This window comes from Canis aureus, chromosome 8, assembly GCF_053574225.1.
Source record: "Canis aureus isolate CA01 chromosome 8, VMU_Caureus_v.1.0, whole genome shotgun sequence".
In the NCBI taxonomy this organism is placed as follows: domain Eukaryota; kingdom Metazoa; phylum Chordata; class Mammalia; order Carnivora; family Canidae; genus Canis; species Canis aureus.
The window spans coordinates 12,901,825-12,917,365 of record NC_135618.1 but is presented as its reverse complement, the minus strand read 5'-3'; the positions used below and the strand labels follow the sequence as shown (position 1 = coordinate 12,917,365).

Here is a 15,541-nt window from a genome sequence, read left to right as displayed (position 1 = left end):
GGTTATATACTTCAATTTGAAAATTTTCCTGTTAGAAAAATTCTCACACATGTGCAGAATTGTCCAAAGGTGTTAGTGAAGTAAATGTTATTACCTGTAATAATGAAATGTACGACCAATCTAAATGTCATTAAGTCAAACAATGGATCGATAAAAAATTATATAATCATACAGTGGAATTGGCGGGAGCAGTTAAACTCTCCTGATTTACCTGGGACAGTCTCTGTTTCCTCCTGTCATCCCAGTATCCCACGTAGTTAGGGCCTCCTTCTGCTCTCAGATGTGTCAAGTTTGTATGATAAAGTCAGCGCCAGTCTCATGGTCAGTTAACCAGTACAGTTGCACAGGGTCCCAGTCTCAGAGGAGGCCCCCACATGGGGTTTAATACTCTGTAATATTATCTTTGAACTGGCATTTTGGGAGGAGGTTGATGACTTTGAGATGACAATGGACAATAGAATACATTTGGGGGAAAAGAGGCTTGGACACTCAGGTACTACATTTGACCTCCTGCCACCTCTTCACCTTCACCAATGCTTTCTGGCTGCCCCTTTCTCTGCCCACTGGTGCCACAATTCCCACCTGGGCCCCCATTACCTGGCAATGGCCATTAAGTGCTATCACTTTCTTTTGGAGGTCAAGGAGGCTCAGGGTCAGTTGATCTCATAGCACGTGCAGCTCATAAGCCTCTGTCCGTCCCTGATCCATGTGCAAGCACAGATGCTGCAATCCTTAAGGGTTACCTGTCTGCTATGAGTTGGGGCATCAAGGCAGAGGAATATCTCTATGCCTGAAGGAAAACATTAAACAGCAAATAAAATACACAATGGCAGGGAGAGAAAAAGAATGTAGAAGAAAGACAGCTTTCCACTTTACTGTATTTTACGGGCATTTGGTATCTTTCTTCTTCCTGACTTTTGAACAAAGGGGTCCAACAAATTTTGTAGCTAGAATTGGAAAAAATATATGATATCTTATTTTAGTCTTTCACAGAGCAATGAGAAGGCATCAAATAATCTTCATCATGGAACTGATATAATTTGATTTATATTCTACAAAGATCACCCTTTACCTGTCCCTGCTGTGGGTTTTTTTTTTTTTTTTCCTGCTGTGGGTTCTTGCGTCCATCTCCCCACCTGAATGTAGTGCACTGAAACATCCACTGCTTGAGCACTGGTTTTCAATTATTATGAGCGTGTTATAATCCTACTATAAACTTGAATCACTAGAAGTCAGAAAAGGAAAGAAAGAGAGCAATCTTTTGCCACTTGTCCTGCCTTCTTCCTACTCCATGTCCACTCCCTTATCAGAGGTGTCTCTTCACCTCTGATTGTCATCCATTTGAGCCCCCCTTGTCTGGGTGGAGGGTCCTTTAGCAACACTGCACCTGGAGCACTTAGTGTACGTTTAGGTGATTACCTTTGTTGATTAGTTTTGTCAATTCCTCTCATCCTTTCAGCAAATTTAGTTGGGTCACCTTGAGGGTACTTCAGTTTTAATTTAAATAGATTTTTTTGTACTTACTTGTATTCTCTGACAGCTGCTATCATTCAGTTTGCTCTGTGAGATATTCTGTAGGTTTATTCTCCATTTTTGTTTCCCTGAAGATATATTGAGTTCAAAACCAAAATCATAAAATAAAGCTGAAAGTTTGGCTTCCAGAGTTATTAAATCCCTTCCCTCTTCAGAAAGACTGCAAGGAAGCCACGTCTAAAAAAGAAAGACACTATTTTCAGAGATTTCTGGAAAAAGGAGAAATCACAGTTGTTTTCCATACCCATGTTGGGGTTAAAGTGGCTTGTGAGGGAATTTTTCCTTCTATCTAAACTAAATCTAGCTTAATGTTCCTTTTAGGGCAGGCAAAGTACACAGTGTTCATTTAATACTCAAACTAAGGCTTTCTTTTTGCTCTGACATGCCCCCAAGGTTTTAGGATGGTGGTTGAATATGTCAGAGAGAAATAGGTTTTTTGTTATTTGGTCTGAATTTCCATTAGGTGCCTATTTGTCTGGACATACAGGCAGGAGAGCCCATCTTTAAATAATGAGCTCAGAGTTATCTGGAGAATTATTTACCGATGAGTGTTACCTTTAGGATGAGAAAAAATAGCTGATAAAATCATTACTAAGGGTTATAAAATACCCAGGTGGGTAGTACGCACAGCTTCCACCTGGATAAACCATGGCTTTCTAATCTATTTGGAATTTTTGAAAGAGTTAACAAATAGTCAAGTGTAGAGAAGTAGTGGGCATTAAATATTTAGACATTCAAAAGGCTTTTGATCAAGCCTCTAACCAGAAGACATTTAGGATCCATTTCGGGCTTATGTAGGACCCAAGAGGTGAGAGGAAAATTTTGCTTTGCAAAACCTTGAAGTTAAAAAAAAAAAATGGATAACAATGAAAATGAAAGGTAGAAATAAATGATGTTGTTAGCCTGAAAGGAGGTTAATAGAAAGGTGCCCCAGGGAATGGTATTGGAACCAGATTTCTTATATATGTTAACACCAATCAATCTGGAAAGCCTTCTGAATAATGAGGTTGCAAAACGTGTTGGTTACAGAGAATTATTTAGCTAGTGAGGAATGGGGAATATTTTGAGGAACTCCGGAAGGACCAACAAAAAACAGGTAGTTGAATAATCTTTTGTCAGATACAATTGAGCCAAGACAAGAGAATGCTACTTTATATTAGGAGGCATAATTTAAGCTACTGATGCACACTGATAGATTTTGAATTAACTGCAACCTTTCAGGAAAAAGGTCTCACAGTCATTATGCACATCTCAATAAAAGTATCTGCTCGTAGCAGGAAGACTGGAGGAAAGGTCTACAGGAGTACAAGTGAAATGATTAGATGCACATGAGAAAAGATGGAGAAGGTCAGGATTATTTCATTTGGAAAGGAGAGAAAGTAAGAGGAAATTTGTTAGAAGAGGGTAAAATTTGAAATGTTAAAACAAAAAGCCCAGTTGAGTAATCCTGGTCACTCTTTCCCACAATACTAGGAATTCAATGAAATTAGATAATGGAAAATTTAAATGAGAATGGAGGGAAATGGGTATGTTATTCATAGTTAACATTAAGGACTTCCCACATAGAGTGTCATTGAGCTAGATACCAACTACTGAGCAAGGTGCCAGATGGGTTACACATTCACAGGGGTGGGCTGAGATGAAACTCTTCCCATAAAGTTCCATTAGAGATGTGTATGAATGTGTATTCCGAGCAGTCTTCTGTCTCTCTTATAATTGAGTTAATTTATGTCCGTCTCCCTTCTCAGGTTATACATTCCTAGAAAGCAGGGATTCTTGTCTTACACATTTTTGTAAACTTTCCCCTTCCCTCTTCGGTGTCTAGTAATATGCTGTGTGTCTGTAGGGTACTCAGTAAATGCGTGTGGACAGATTTAGAGCATGTGTGGCTTGGGGTGGAGCAATGAAAGGGAGGATCTCCTTCCTTGAGTGTATCTGGCCCACTAGTCCCACTAAATGTGTTTAACTCATACTGCAGCCATTGAGCAGAAATAAAATGAGATGACATCAGAGAAAGGAAAGGAAGCAGAGAAGTAAAATTGGAAGCCATTAATCATAATTAACAATCTGTGTGTGCCAAGCACTTTGCCATCTATTTCGATGCATGTCCTCTTATCAACACCTTACAAAAACAGTTTTAGTAAGGACTAGTCATCCCTTATTTGGCAAGCAAATGTTCCTAATTTTTCTCCCTGTGGTTGGCCCATTCATGACAATACGCAAGGGCTCAGGCAGCTGACCTTTAGTTCCCTTCATGGAAGTTATTCCCTTAAATAACAAGTACATAATACAGAACCAATAGGGTGTGTGTGTGTGTGTGTGTGTGTGTGTGTGTGTGTATACATTTCAGTTTTAAGGAACTGGCTCATCTGCTTGTGGAAGCTTGGCAAATCCAAAATTTTCAGAGTGGGCTGACAGGCTGGAGATCCAGAGAAGAGTTGCAATTGGAATCCAAAAGCCACCTGCTGACAAAATGTCTGCTTTCTCCAGGGAGATCAGTCTTTTCCTTGTAAGGCTTCAACTGGTTAGATCAGACCCACTCATATGCTGGAAGGTGATCTGCTTTCCTCAAAATCTGTTTATTTAAATGTTCATTTCCATCTGAAAAATATCTTCACAGAAGCATCTGGAATCCTGTTTGACCAAATATCCATTTAAGTTTACACATAAAATTGACCATCGCAGTAGAGCGATCCTAGTCAGGCATTGGTAGAGAACAGCCTACAAGAAGTTCATCCTTGGCACAGATGCAGCAGTAGATGGGAGCAGGGCAGCAGCGACTGGGGCTGTCAGTCAATTATGTATGGTCTCTTTGGCAGATCTGAGCAGCTTCTGTTCATGGCCATCATACACACTAAAGCAGTGATTAAGGCAGCATCAAAAGTGGTGTCCAGTGTGTAACGATAAACATGTGCTATAGATTTGAAGAAAAGTAGTAGACAGACGAAGAGTGCATGTAAAGTGAGCCAAACAGATCGCCACAAATGAGAAGCTGAAAGGGAAGCAGAAAATCAAGGAGTGGCAGGGTGAGCAAAACCATTGTGTAACAGGCACCACGCTAGGTGTTTTACATGCATAAGCTCATCTAATTCCCTCCAAAACACAATTCAGCATAAATTAATATCATTGTGGAAAAAAAAAGAAAAAGACATTGGCTCAGAGAGTCTACGTAACTTGGCCAAACTCATCTGGATAATAGTAAAGAAGTCAGATTTAGAATTTCTTTTCCTGATCCCAAATCTCATCCCTTTCGACTCTATTATACTGGCTTTCTCATCTGTGTCAGGACTAGGAGAACAGTTATGTGAAGAAATAGGCATCTTTGGTATGAAGCATATCATCCACCTCAACTGAGAAGCATCTTAATTTATTTCCTCCTGAGGCAACTTCCAGTCCCTAAGGAAGTCCAGGATCAGGCCTGCACGTGAAAGCAAGAAAGTAACTAGATGCAGTCGGTGGAAGCCGAGGTATGAGGGCAGAGGCATGGGCTGATCCCAACGTAGCTTTGTGAAATGGGAATGAACTATCAGAAACAGAAGGCAGTTTTCCTTTGAAAGTCTGTCACATTCACAATGAGAGTGATGAAAGACTTTGCTTCCTTGCCTTTTAGGTGACTTCAATATGGCCAGACTTTGAAATCTAATACTGTACTGAAATTTGTATTGAATGTGGTGGTGCGATATTGAACTATAAAGAAGGGGCTGGAACAGTACTTTTCAAATACTTGCTGCTCAGAATCCCTTTGCCCTTTTCCACTTACAGGTATGATCTTATCTATTGATATTTTCTGTCTGAAAAGACCCTCTGTCTATTTTATCAGGTTGCCCTATTTTTCATTGTGGAATAGGCTGTATTTTGAAAATGAATAGCCCAAACAACTTCGATATATTGCTATTACTGTGCCATCCTTTTGAAGAAATTCTTCACTTGGCATTTGCACTTTAATCAGACTTCAAGCTGCTATGAGAGCAGCGTCCCTCCATTGCCAGATCCCATCACCACCCAGGCACTGCCTTCTTTGTCAATCTCAATGACTTCTGTCATCCTTAACGCTGAGAGTGCTTCTCCTGACATCCTGAGTGGGTAAGGCGCAGCCCGAGGCTCTCTCCCCACCTCTTCCCAGCCAAGGCCACGGCTGCCACTCTGCAGCAATCAGCACACGCACTGTGGGGCTTGCTTTATCCTTCCCACTGCCCTACTCTGCCCAACTTTGCTCTTGATGCCCACTCGAAATCCTTATGCATCACGTGTGCAGGTCCTCATGGGCACTGAGTCTAAAGAGAGCATGCCAGAAGGAGCTACGGGGAGGCCATGAGTCTGTCGAAAGCTATTTGTGTTCTAGAAGCATACTGAAGAGTGAGCCCACTTGTGTAAACACCGAGCACATTGCAACGGTGGTATTTTAGCTGCAGTTGGGAGAACTCCTAAATATGACCGGTCTGGGTACAGAATATAATTATACAGATATGAATAGTAGCAGCAAGCTGTGGTCCCAGTCGTGGAAGAAAGAAGTGTGTGTTGAGCATCTCTTTGGCTGCTGTGATTGAAGACTGGGACCCCAGCTCCCACACTCGGAGCACTCAAGTCCCTGGCCGGCACCACGCTGGCACCGCAGGCACTCAATCAGTGGGTATTTAGCAGAATTTAATTTAAAAGTGAGGGAAATTGTGGTTCCTAAGCTTATAATGTGGGATGTATTGCAGCGTTTGGGATGATCCAGTGAAAGCTAAGAACCCTCCCTCCAGAAACATGCACACATAAAACTTTGCATAGAATTCTTAAGCGGTCCTGTCACCTACCTGAGGTGCTGCCATGAACCTCACTTGAGGTTTTCATATACTCAAGAGTCTGATGTAAAGATTTAGAAATCAGAGCAAGACCAATGGAATTTCAGTAACCAGGGTGACATCCTCATCTGGCAAAAGGTTGATGATCTGACATTTAGATACAACCCCGACATTTACTGTTTATATGAGGACATTTCCTAACCTACCCCAAGTTATTTAATTCTTCTCTATGCTGTTGTAGCATCTAATGTAATAATTAACATGGAATAGTTATGCTACCTCTCCAGAAATGGTATCATTATTGAGAAAATCTAAGCTGCCTATTTTATTTTTTGTCTGCTTGCTTTTCATCCTCTTTTCTTCTTCTCTTCCTTCCTCTCCTCCCTTCCCTCATCTTCTTTCTCATCCCCTGCTCATCCACATTCTTATTCTTTTGGCTTGGTATTTGGTGAAAAATGTTAGTACTTTAATGGTTGTTTGGTATACATGAAGAGTCATGAGCAATGAAAATACCTAGATGTCGGGGCACCTGGGTGGCTCAGTGGTTGAGCATCTGCCTTTGGCTCAGGTCGCGATCCTAGGATCCTGGGACCGAGTCCCTCATCAGGCTCCCTACAGGGAGCCTGTTTCTCTCTCTGCCTATGCCTCTGCCTCTCATGAATAAAATAAATAAAATCTTAACAAAAAAGGAAAGAAAAAAAAAGAAAAGAAAAGAAAAGAAAAGAAGAAAAGAAAGAAAAAAGAAAAGAAAGAAAGAAAAGAAAAGAAAAGAAAGAAAAAAGAAAAGAAAGAAAAGAAAAAAAAGAAAAGAAAAAAGAAAAGAAAAGAAAAAAGAAAAGAAAAGAAAAGAAAAGAAAAAAGAAAAGAAAAGAAAGAAAAGAAAAGAAAAGAAAGAAAAGAAAAGAAAAGAAAAGAAAGAAAAGAAAAGAAAAAAGAAAAGAAAAGAAAAGAAAAGAAAAGAAAAGAAAAGAAAAGAAAAGAAAAGAAAAGAAAAGACCTAGATATCCCATTAGCATTTAAGGGGTATTCCTTAGCTCACATTACTTATGCAAAAACTTGGAATCAGAGCTTAAATGATTGTAGATTTGAACACTTCCTTCCGTTTATTTTGGGGAGATTACACAGTAATCTTTTTGTACGGCTGGACTTTGTAAAGCTTGCCCACTTGGAAAAAGGGGGTAATAACAACAGGATTATTTGAGATTTCAAGAGACACTATACTTAAAAACGACCCTTTGTAAATTGGAAAGCACTCTGCAAGAGTGTCTTACCATTAGCAAGTGAAGATGAAAGAGTACCAGTCCCACTGCTCTTTCACTGTCTGGATACTAGGAGACTGAAGAGGGCATTTATGATTTTGTCTGCCCAGCCCCTCTAATGAGAACTGAATTGCCCTTCAGAATCCATCCTGTCCCATCATTTATGGGAATGAGAACTCCTCTGTACTCTTCTTCCTGGCCACCGTGATTGGTCCTGGATTGGCTCAATCAGAGATTGTCTCTACAGATTTCCAAATTAGAGTTAACAGAAGACGAGCTTCATCTTTCAAGGAGCCAAGCTGGGAAGTTGTAAGTCTGGAGCTTTAAGTGGCCATAGTTTAGCCTCAAGTGAAAAGGCTGTTTTGAGAGGAAAAAGCTAACATACAACAGGAAGCGTTGAAGACAGGACAAAATGGATCCTAAAGTGATTTAAATCCCTGACATCTCAGAAGTCATCCCAATCCCTGCTTTCTCGAGGCTTGGTTGTTCTAATGTCTCTTTAATGATAAGATATGTTTCTGTTACCTCATTTTCGGAAGTTTCTTTGAGGTGGGTTTCTGGCACTTGCCCACAGAAAAAAATGCCTGCTGACACAGATCCTACATGTGCCTTCAGGAGGCACAGAATGCAACTATCATGATGTCTTTGCAAACCTAGAGATAAAAACCTCTGTAGGCCCCACTGTGGTCCGAGGCCAACTGAACCCATTTTTCAACTGTTGACTCCCAAGGAAAGCAATATGATTGGTATCATCTGCCCAAAAAGCCAGCAAGATGCGTCTCCACAATTTACAAAATGATGTGTTCCTTAGCCCAGAGCTCGTGTGAAATAGCACTGGGCATCTTGTGAATTTATTGTGCTTCTTGCAGCCAGAGTGCATCTTTAAGAAGCCTCAGCTCCAGCTGAGGGAGACCACATAAATAGGGCAATTTGGATTGATTGGAGAGGAGACAAGCATAAGGAGGGGACAACAGCAGGAAAGAAATGATTTCTAAGCAAGAGTAGATTGCCTCAGTTTGGCTCTTTTAGCCCATGGGACCCAATAATAATTTCCCCCAGGTTTCATATTCCTTTCCAATCCAGTCCTATAATCACATGTGCAGTGAGATCTGAATTACTTTGCTTGTCAAAAAGGAGTATTGTTTATAAGTGGAGTGCTAACATACTTCTCTGCCCTCAAGTCAAGTGAAGACAGATCCGTCTGAATAGAAATAAAGGAATACCTAAAAACTCGTACTTCATGTCAAAACAATCTGGAATTTTTAATTATTCTAAAATCTGATCATAATATTTTGTTTTAGGCCTCACCAGAATTAATCTTGTCATACTTTTACATCTGAACTGTGACAAAGCAATATATTTTAACTTAAAATATATATGTAAATTTGGAATTGCCTGTGTAAACCTATCTATAGGATGTGTCACTCTCAAAACACAACAGATACAGAGACTAGGGACAAATATTATCATAGGCTTGTTAATTTTCCTTAGTCTGGGAACTCTTTCAAAATGCCATGAAATAAAATACTACTTCATTTCTCAGGCCTACCCAGTACAAATCGTCTATAGGAATTCCTAAAAGTGATGGCCTTTTATCCTGTCCATCAGCACCTACTCCAGATGCCTACCCTCATCCACTTTCCTGTCACTCTATTTGTGTTTCCTATGTTGGATATTCCAGAACTTTATCCATGCTTAAGGAACTAGCTAGTCTAAGGATTTCTGCATGTTTGTTCCTATCTTTAGGTATTTAAAAAACATTTTGTTATTTTAGCCACTTCTCAATTTCAAGAGTCTCTGAAATTAAATGAATTTATAGAAGTAGTTGCTAATTCCTTATTGTTGTACTCATTTTTCTTTAGGTATTATTGTATATATGTCTAGAATTAATCTTTAAGGTAATTAACTTTATCATTTGCACATGCTTCACCTCTTATATCTTCACATACTCATTAAAAATTCCTGAGATCTTAAAATTTAGTTTTGAACTTCAGTTTATAGAAAATAAGCATATTTTTTTCTTTTAGTTGTCTAATTTTCTAGTAGTATTTATACTATACACTTTCCTAGTAACCCCACTCTACTAAAGGTAGATTTAACTGTCAGAGCAAACAACTGTATCTTTATAAGTGTCATTTAATAGATTTTTATTTCTCTCTTTCAATTTTCCCTAGGTCCACTCAATTTTTTTTCTAGACAATTAGATTTTAAACATTATCCTTCAGGTTTCCAAACTATATTGATCTAAATATGATTCATGTTGTCAATTGAGTTTTAAAAAATTTATCAGCCTGTATTCACACATAATTCAAGATGGGTAGAGTTTTCTAGTCTTTTGCCCTTTTACCCTGCATAATGTATAGTAAATCTGTAAGTACAAGTAGCTTATGTCAGGGTGAATTATTGAACTAAAAGCTTAATATATAATCTGGGGAAAATACAACATCTTCACTGAAGGCAAATCATGAATTTCTTTGGGGCAATTCAAGTTGACTCCTTAGATGCTTATTTCAAGTGTTTTTGTTTCTTTTTTTTAAAAAAAAACATGCAGTTATATATCTAGATCTTTATGCTTACAGGTATTTTTTATTTTGCTGTTAATAAAAGTATGATAGAAAATGTTAAAGAAGATATTTATCCTTCTGTAGAAACTTTAAAATACGTTGGAGTGCAAATGAATGACACAACTAATCTAGTGCTTATGTTGACTTTCCTGTGATTTGCTGTCATGTTTCCCAAACATTTTTCCCACAATGTAATTTTATTATCTCAATAATACACAACACAGTCCTAAATTTTAATGAAGTAGAAGTATGTAATAAAAATATGAATATTCCTTTTTATTCATCATCCCCAATCTCACATATGCATACACATGTACACACACCTCAAGCACAACTGCTGAATCCTACTTTCTTCTATAAATATGATCACTTCTGTGATTTAATGTGCTTCCTTCTGGAACATTTCCGTGTATTTAAATACACATATGCAACTAACCCCAAATATATTTCTGCTCACTTTATTTTGACTTGTATGGGCTTATAGCTAACACTTTCATGCTTTCTGTTGCTCTTTCCTCTTCCTGAAATTTTGTTCCCCAAGACCGACACTAGGCACAGTTCCTCACCTCTTTTAGGTCTAGTCTCTCCCTTTATTAAGACCTTTCCTAGCTCCCCTGTTAAGAACCAGAGCTTCCTCTCTTCTGTATATTCTTTTCCATACCATCCTTGTCCTTGACTTATGTGTCATCAGAGCTCTTATCACCTTATAAGTGATGTGTTATATAATTTATGTTTTTGTTGCTATGTACCCACTAGAATGCAAGATCTATCAAAGCAGATTTTTTTCATCTTGTTCACTTATTACTATTTTCTCAGCACCTAGAAGTGCCTGATGCAAGTAAATATTTATTGTGTTAATGAATGAAAATTGTGGTCACTAAAAGGGATTGCTTTGGGGCCAAATTGCCTGGATTCAATCCCAGTTCCAATATCCACTAGTTGTAGGACCCTGGAAATTTATTTAAACTCTTTGCACTTTGGTTTCCTTTTCAGTAGTATAAAAATCATAGTGCCTATCATCTGGGTTGTAAGAATTAAATAAACTTACATGTACACAGCACAGTGCCAAACTTCTATAATCGTCACTAAATTGTTAGCAAGAAAATGTGGCAGCAATAGTTGTAATGTCAATGGTAGTAATCCTATGTAACTAGTTGTTTCTTTCAACTGTGTCTTAGAGGCATTTCAGTCATTAAATATAGGTCTACCCATATTTTTATTGCTACAGAGTATCCCATTGTATGGACTTTTATGATGTATATGACCACTCCCCTGTTGTTAGACATAAGAGTTCCCCACATTTGTATATTACAGAGAAGTTGTAATTGCAAATGATATTCTTGTACACTTGTGTTTGTGTGCAAATTTATGTAATGCCATCTATATGCATTATACGTATCTTTTGGTCAAAGAATAAGACTATTCCAAACATTCTCTCTCTCTCTTTTTCTCTCTCTTTCAATTGTCTTTGCTTTATAGAAATTTTGAAATGTTAGTCAACTGAACTAGTATTTTATTTATGACTTCTAGATTTAAGGATTATAAACTCTTCTATATTTTCTTCAAATGTTTTTATTGTTTTCTTTAATTGAGCACTTAAATCCATTTGGTAGATATTGTGTTTGTATGTGTAGCATGAAGCTGGTATCTGATTTAGCTTTCCCTTAAAGAAATAGATTCGTTGTTCCCACATAACGTATTGAAAACCATTTTCTTTCCTCACATAGTCGATATTATATCTCATTCATATATTATATCCCAAATACCTGTTTGCTTCTTTTTATTAATGTCCTACGATATTCCTTTGCAAGTTGCATACTATTTTTTTAAAGATTTTATTTATTTATTCATGAGATACACAGAGAGAAGGAGAGAGAGGCAGAGACACAGGCAAAGGGAGAAGCAGTCTCCATGCAGGGAGCCCGACGTGGGACTCAATCTGGGTCTCCAGGATCCCACTCTGGGCCGAAGGCAGGTGCTAAACCACTGTGCCACCCAGGGATCCATAGCATACTATTTTAATTACTATAGCATTATAGTTTGTTTTGAAATCTGTTTGGGTTTTCTTTTTTAATTTTGCATATTGTGCTTTCATTAAGGAAATTCTTGGGAATTACTGAAGTCTAGAGTAGCTTGAATAGTATTACTATCCATATTTTTTTCTAAAAATATTTAACATCAATTTTATTTATTAATATTTGCAAAAATAATTCCAAATCAACTGAAATACTACTAAAATAATTCATATTAATTACAATATTATAATAAATTAATTTATTAAGCGTTCTCAAATGATCTTCATAAAGAACCACACATCAAAACAAACCTTCTAAACCAAGGTTTCTCAACTTTGGCACTGTTGTCATTTGGACCAGCGAATTATTTGTCCTCTCTTGTTATATGTTGCCTACAAGAGACTAACTTAAGCTTTAAGGACACACAGGCTGAAAGTGAAGAGACAGAAAAATACATTCTAAGCAAGTAGAAACTCAAAGAGAGCAGAGTTATCTCTACTTGTATCAGACAAAATAGTCTTTAAGTCAACAACTGTAACCAGAGATAAAGAATAAAGATAAAGGGGCCGTTTCAACAGAAAGATATAACAATATATATATATATATATAAACCCAACATCAGAGCACCTAAACAGTTTAAGGAAATATTAACGGATATGAAGGTGAAATAGATGGCAATGCAACAAGAGTAAGAGGCTTTACTACCCCACTTTCAACAATGGATAGGTCATCCAGACAGAAAGTTAATAAAGAAATCATGGACTTGAACCCAAATTTAGATGCAATGGACCCGATAGACATATACAGAACATTTCATCCAAAGGCAGCAGAGATACCAGAGATATGATTTTTTGGCTAACTTCTGTTTCTCAGTGTGCCATTTACACAACAATATGTGCTCAAAGAATTTACCACTTTTTAAACTCCTGTGATGTTGTGTTAGAATAAGAAATGTGAAATTGGCCTTCTTCCCTGGTTCCTGACACAGAGCTACAAAACTTTTGGAATTTTTGTGATGGGGTAAGAAGATCACCTTTTGTTATTCTAATGTGCCCTTTTCAACCATACCTGAGTTTATGTTAATGAGGTAAGTCTTGGGGAATGAGAGCATGTTGCCAGAGAAACCAACTATGTGAGTAAAGGGTGGGAACTTCCAGTTGCACTCCCAGACCACCAGAGAGAGGAAAGCGGCAAGAGATGATGCTCTATCACTAATGGCCAATAATTTAATCAATTATGCCTGTGTAATGGACTCTCCATAAAAATTTTAAACAATGGATTTCAGAGACCATTCAGTTGCTAAACACATCAAGTAAGGTGCTGGGAGTGTGACACATCTGGAGAGAATATGGAAACTCTGCACCCCTTTCTCCATACCTTGCCCTACCCATCCCTTCCATCTGGCTGTTCCTGAGTTGTATCTTTGTATAATAAACTGGTAATGTTATAAGTAAACCACTTTCCTGAGTTGTCTAGCCTTTCTAGTAAACTATCAAACCTGAGGAAGGGGTCATGGGAACCCCTAATTCTGGTTGGTCAGAAATACAAATGACAATTTGGGACTTGTAAATAATGTTTGAAGCAGGGGAGTCTTGAGCATCAGCCCTTAACCTGCAGGGTCTGAACTAACTGGACAATTCGTATCAGAAGTGGGTTAAATTGTAGGACACCCAGTCTGTGTCCACTGAGAATTAGAGAACTTTTTGGTGTGGAAAAACTCACACTTCTTGTATTATGAGTGTTAAGAATATAGAGAGAAACAGGACAGTTTACCTTTCTTTACCTCCACACTACATGATAGGACATTCCAAGAACAAGAAATACTATCAAATGTTCTTGAGTATTGCTAAGGTATTTTGGAAGTGCAGAAATCTTTGCTTTTAGTTTAAATTTGACTCTTTCCTGGAAGCTTGCCTTTGATCCCATTCCAAAGTTCCCTTGATTGTTATACAGTATATTCCTATATAAGAGGACAGGGCTGAACCTTATCAGAAAGTTAACTGGCTTAGACTAGAGAAAAGTTTCCAGTGAACCTAATAGCCTATTCTTTTTGAAAATTATTTCAATTTTATAAACTCTATAAAACTGATTTCCTAAATCTCAATAATATCTCTATAACATTTGCGATTTTCTTTAAATCAGTGATTTTATAAAACACTGGAATACCAATCTGTTTTATAAATCACTTCTTAAAATCTTAGCAAGCATTCTTAGACATTCAAATTCTGTGAATCAGTTTGAAAGCTTGAAATAGAACACAATGGTATTGGCACTAGACTACAGACCAGACAATTTGGATCTATCCGAAGATCAAAACCTATCAAAGAGCAAAATCTTTGACCCTAAGCAGCTGTCTCTCAGATTCATTATTTTGTCAAAGAAGAATGAAGATCTAGTGTACCATTATATCCCTTTTCACAATTTATGGGTGGAGAAGAGGGTTTTGCAAATGAATAGAAAAGAGAAAAATATAAGAAGAATTTATTTTAGCATACATGCCCTCTTGCCTGGAAATTGGCAAAATTGTATTTACCTACAGAAAAAGCATTACTTAGCATACTTCCAGCCTCAATCTGACAGTAGGGAAAACAGTTTAGTATTAACATCGGCCGGAGTACACCCCAAGCCTTCTCTCTTACAGTTGCCATTCTTGCCTGCAATACCCAGCGAAGAGATCCCTGTGGTCAATCTTCATGGTAAGTGTAGCCAAGATCAGGGCCATGTGGCACTGGTAGGCTTCCTAAGTGACCCAATAGGAGTTTCCCTATGGATTCAAACTAGTTCCCCACAAGTCCCTGTGGCCTCTCTTCTGCAATCTCTAAGCCTAGGCTGCAATGTAAGAGTATGTAGTGTAGTGTAAGAAATTCCCTAAGCTAAGATACTCTTATTCCAGGCTTTTTTATTTTTTAAAGATTTTATTTATTTATTCATGACAGACACACTTAAAGAGGCAGAGACATAGGCAGAGAGAGAAGCAGGCTCCCTATGGGACTCGATCCCAGGACCCCAGGATCACATCCTGAGCCGAGGGCAGATGCTCAGCCACTAAGCCACCTCAGTGCCTTTGAACATGCTATTTATTTACCTGGAATACTTTTTTTTTTCCCCGTATATTCAGAAAATTGCTATCACTCTTTAAATCTTAGCTTTAATATCCTTTTTTTAAGGTACCCTATATGTTTCTGTTATAGCCTATATTTTCCTAATTTTCTTGGTTAGAAAAGTTTACTCATACATACTCACAGAAAGCTAAAGAGCATTATAGGAAATTGATCTACAACTGAGAATTAATTGATATTTAATTTTATTTCCTTCTAGTGTTTTCTTCTGTGTGGAATCCACTTTAATATCTATAACTAGTCCTGTTTACCTCCGGATCTGAC

General features: G+C 37.9%; 1 long non-coding RNA gene across 8 annotated transcripts in view; it reads left to right on the top strand.

Moving 5' to 3' along the window:
• LOC144318334 (uncharacterized) overlaps positions 1–15,541 on the top strand; it is a 161,803-nt gene that overhangs the window by 86,692 nt on the left and 59,570 nt on the right. Inside the window, exon 3 of one of the 8 annotated variants that reach the window (XR_013384202.1) lies at positions 14,800–14,854. The exons of the other annotated variants lie outside the window; for them this stretch is intronic. This is a non-coding gene — a long non-coding RNA (uncharacterized LOC144318334). The remainder of the gene's footprint in view (positions 1–14,799; positions 14,855–15,541) is intronic. 8 annotated transcript variants of the gene reach the window in all.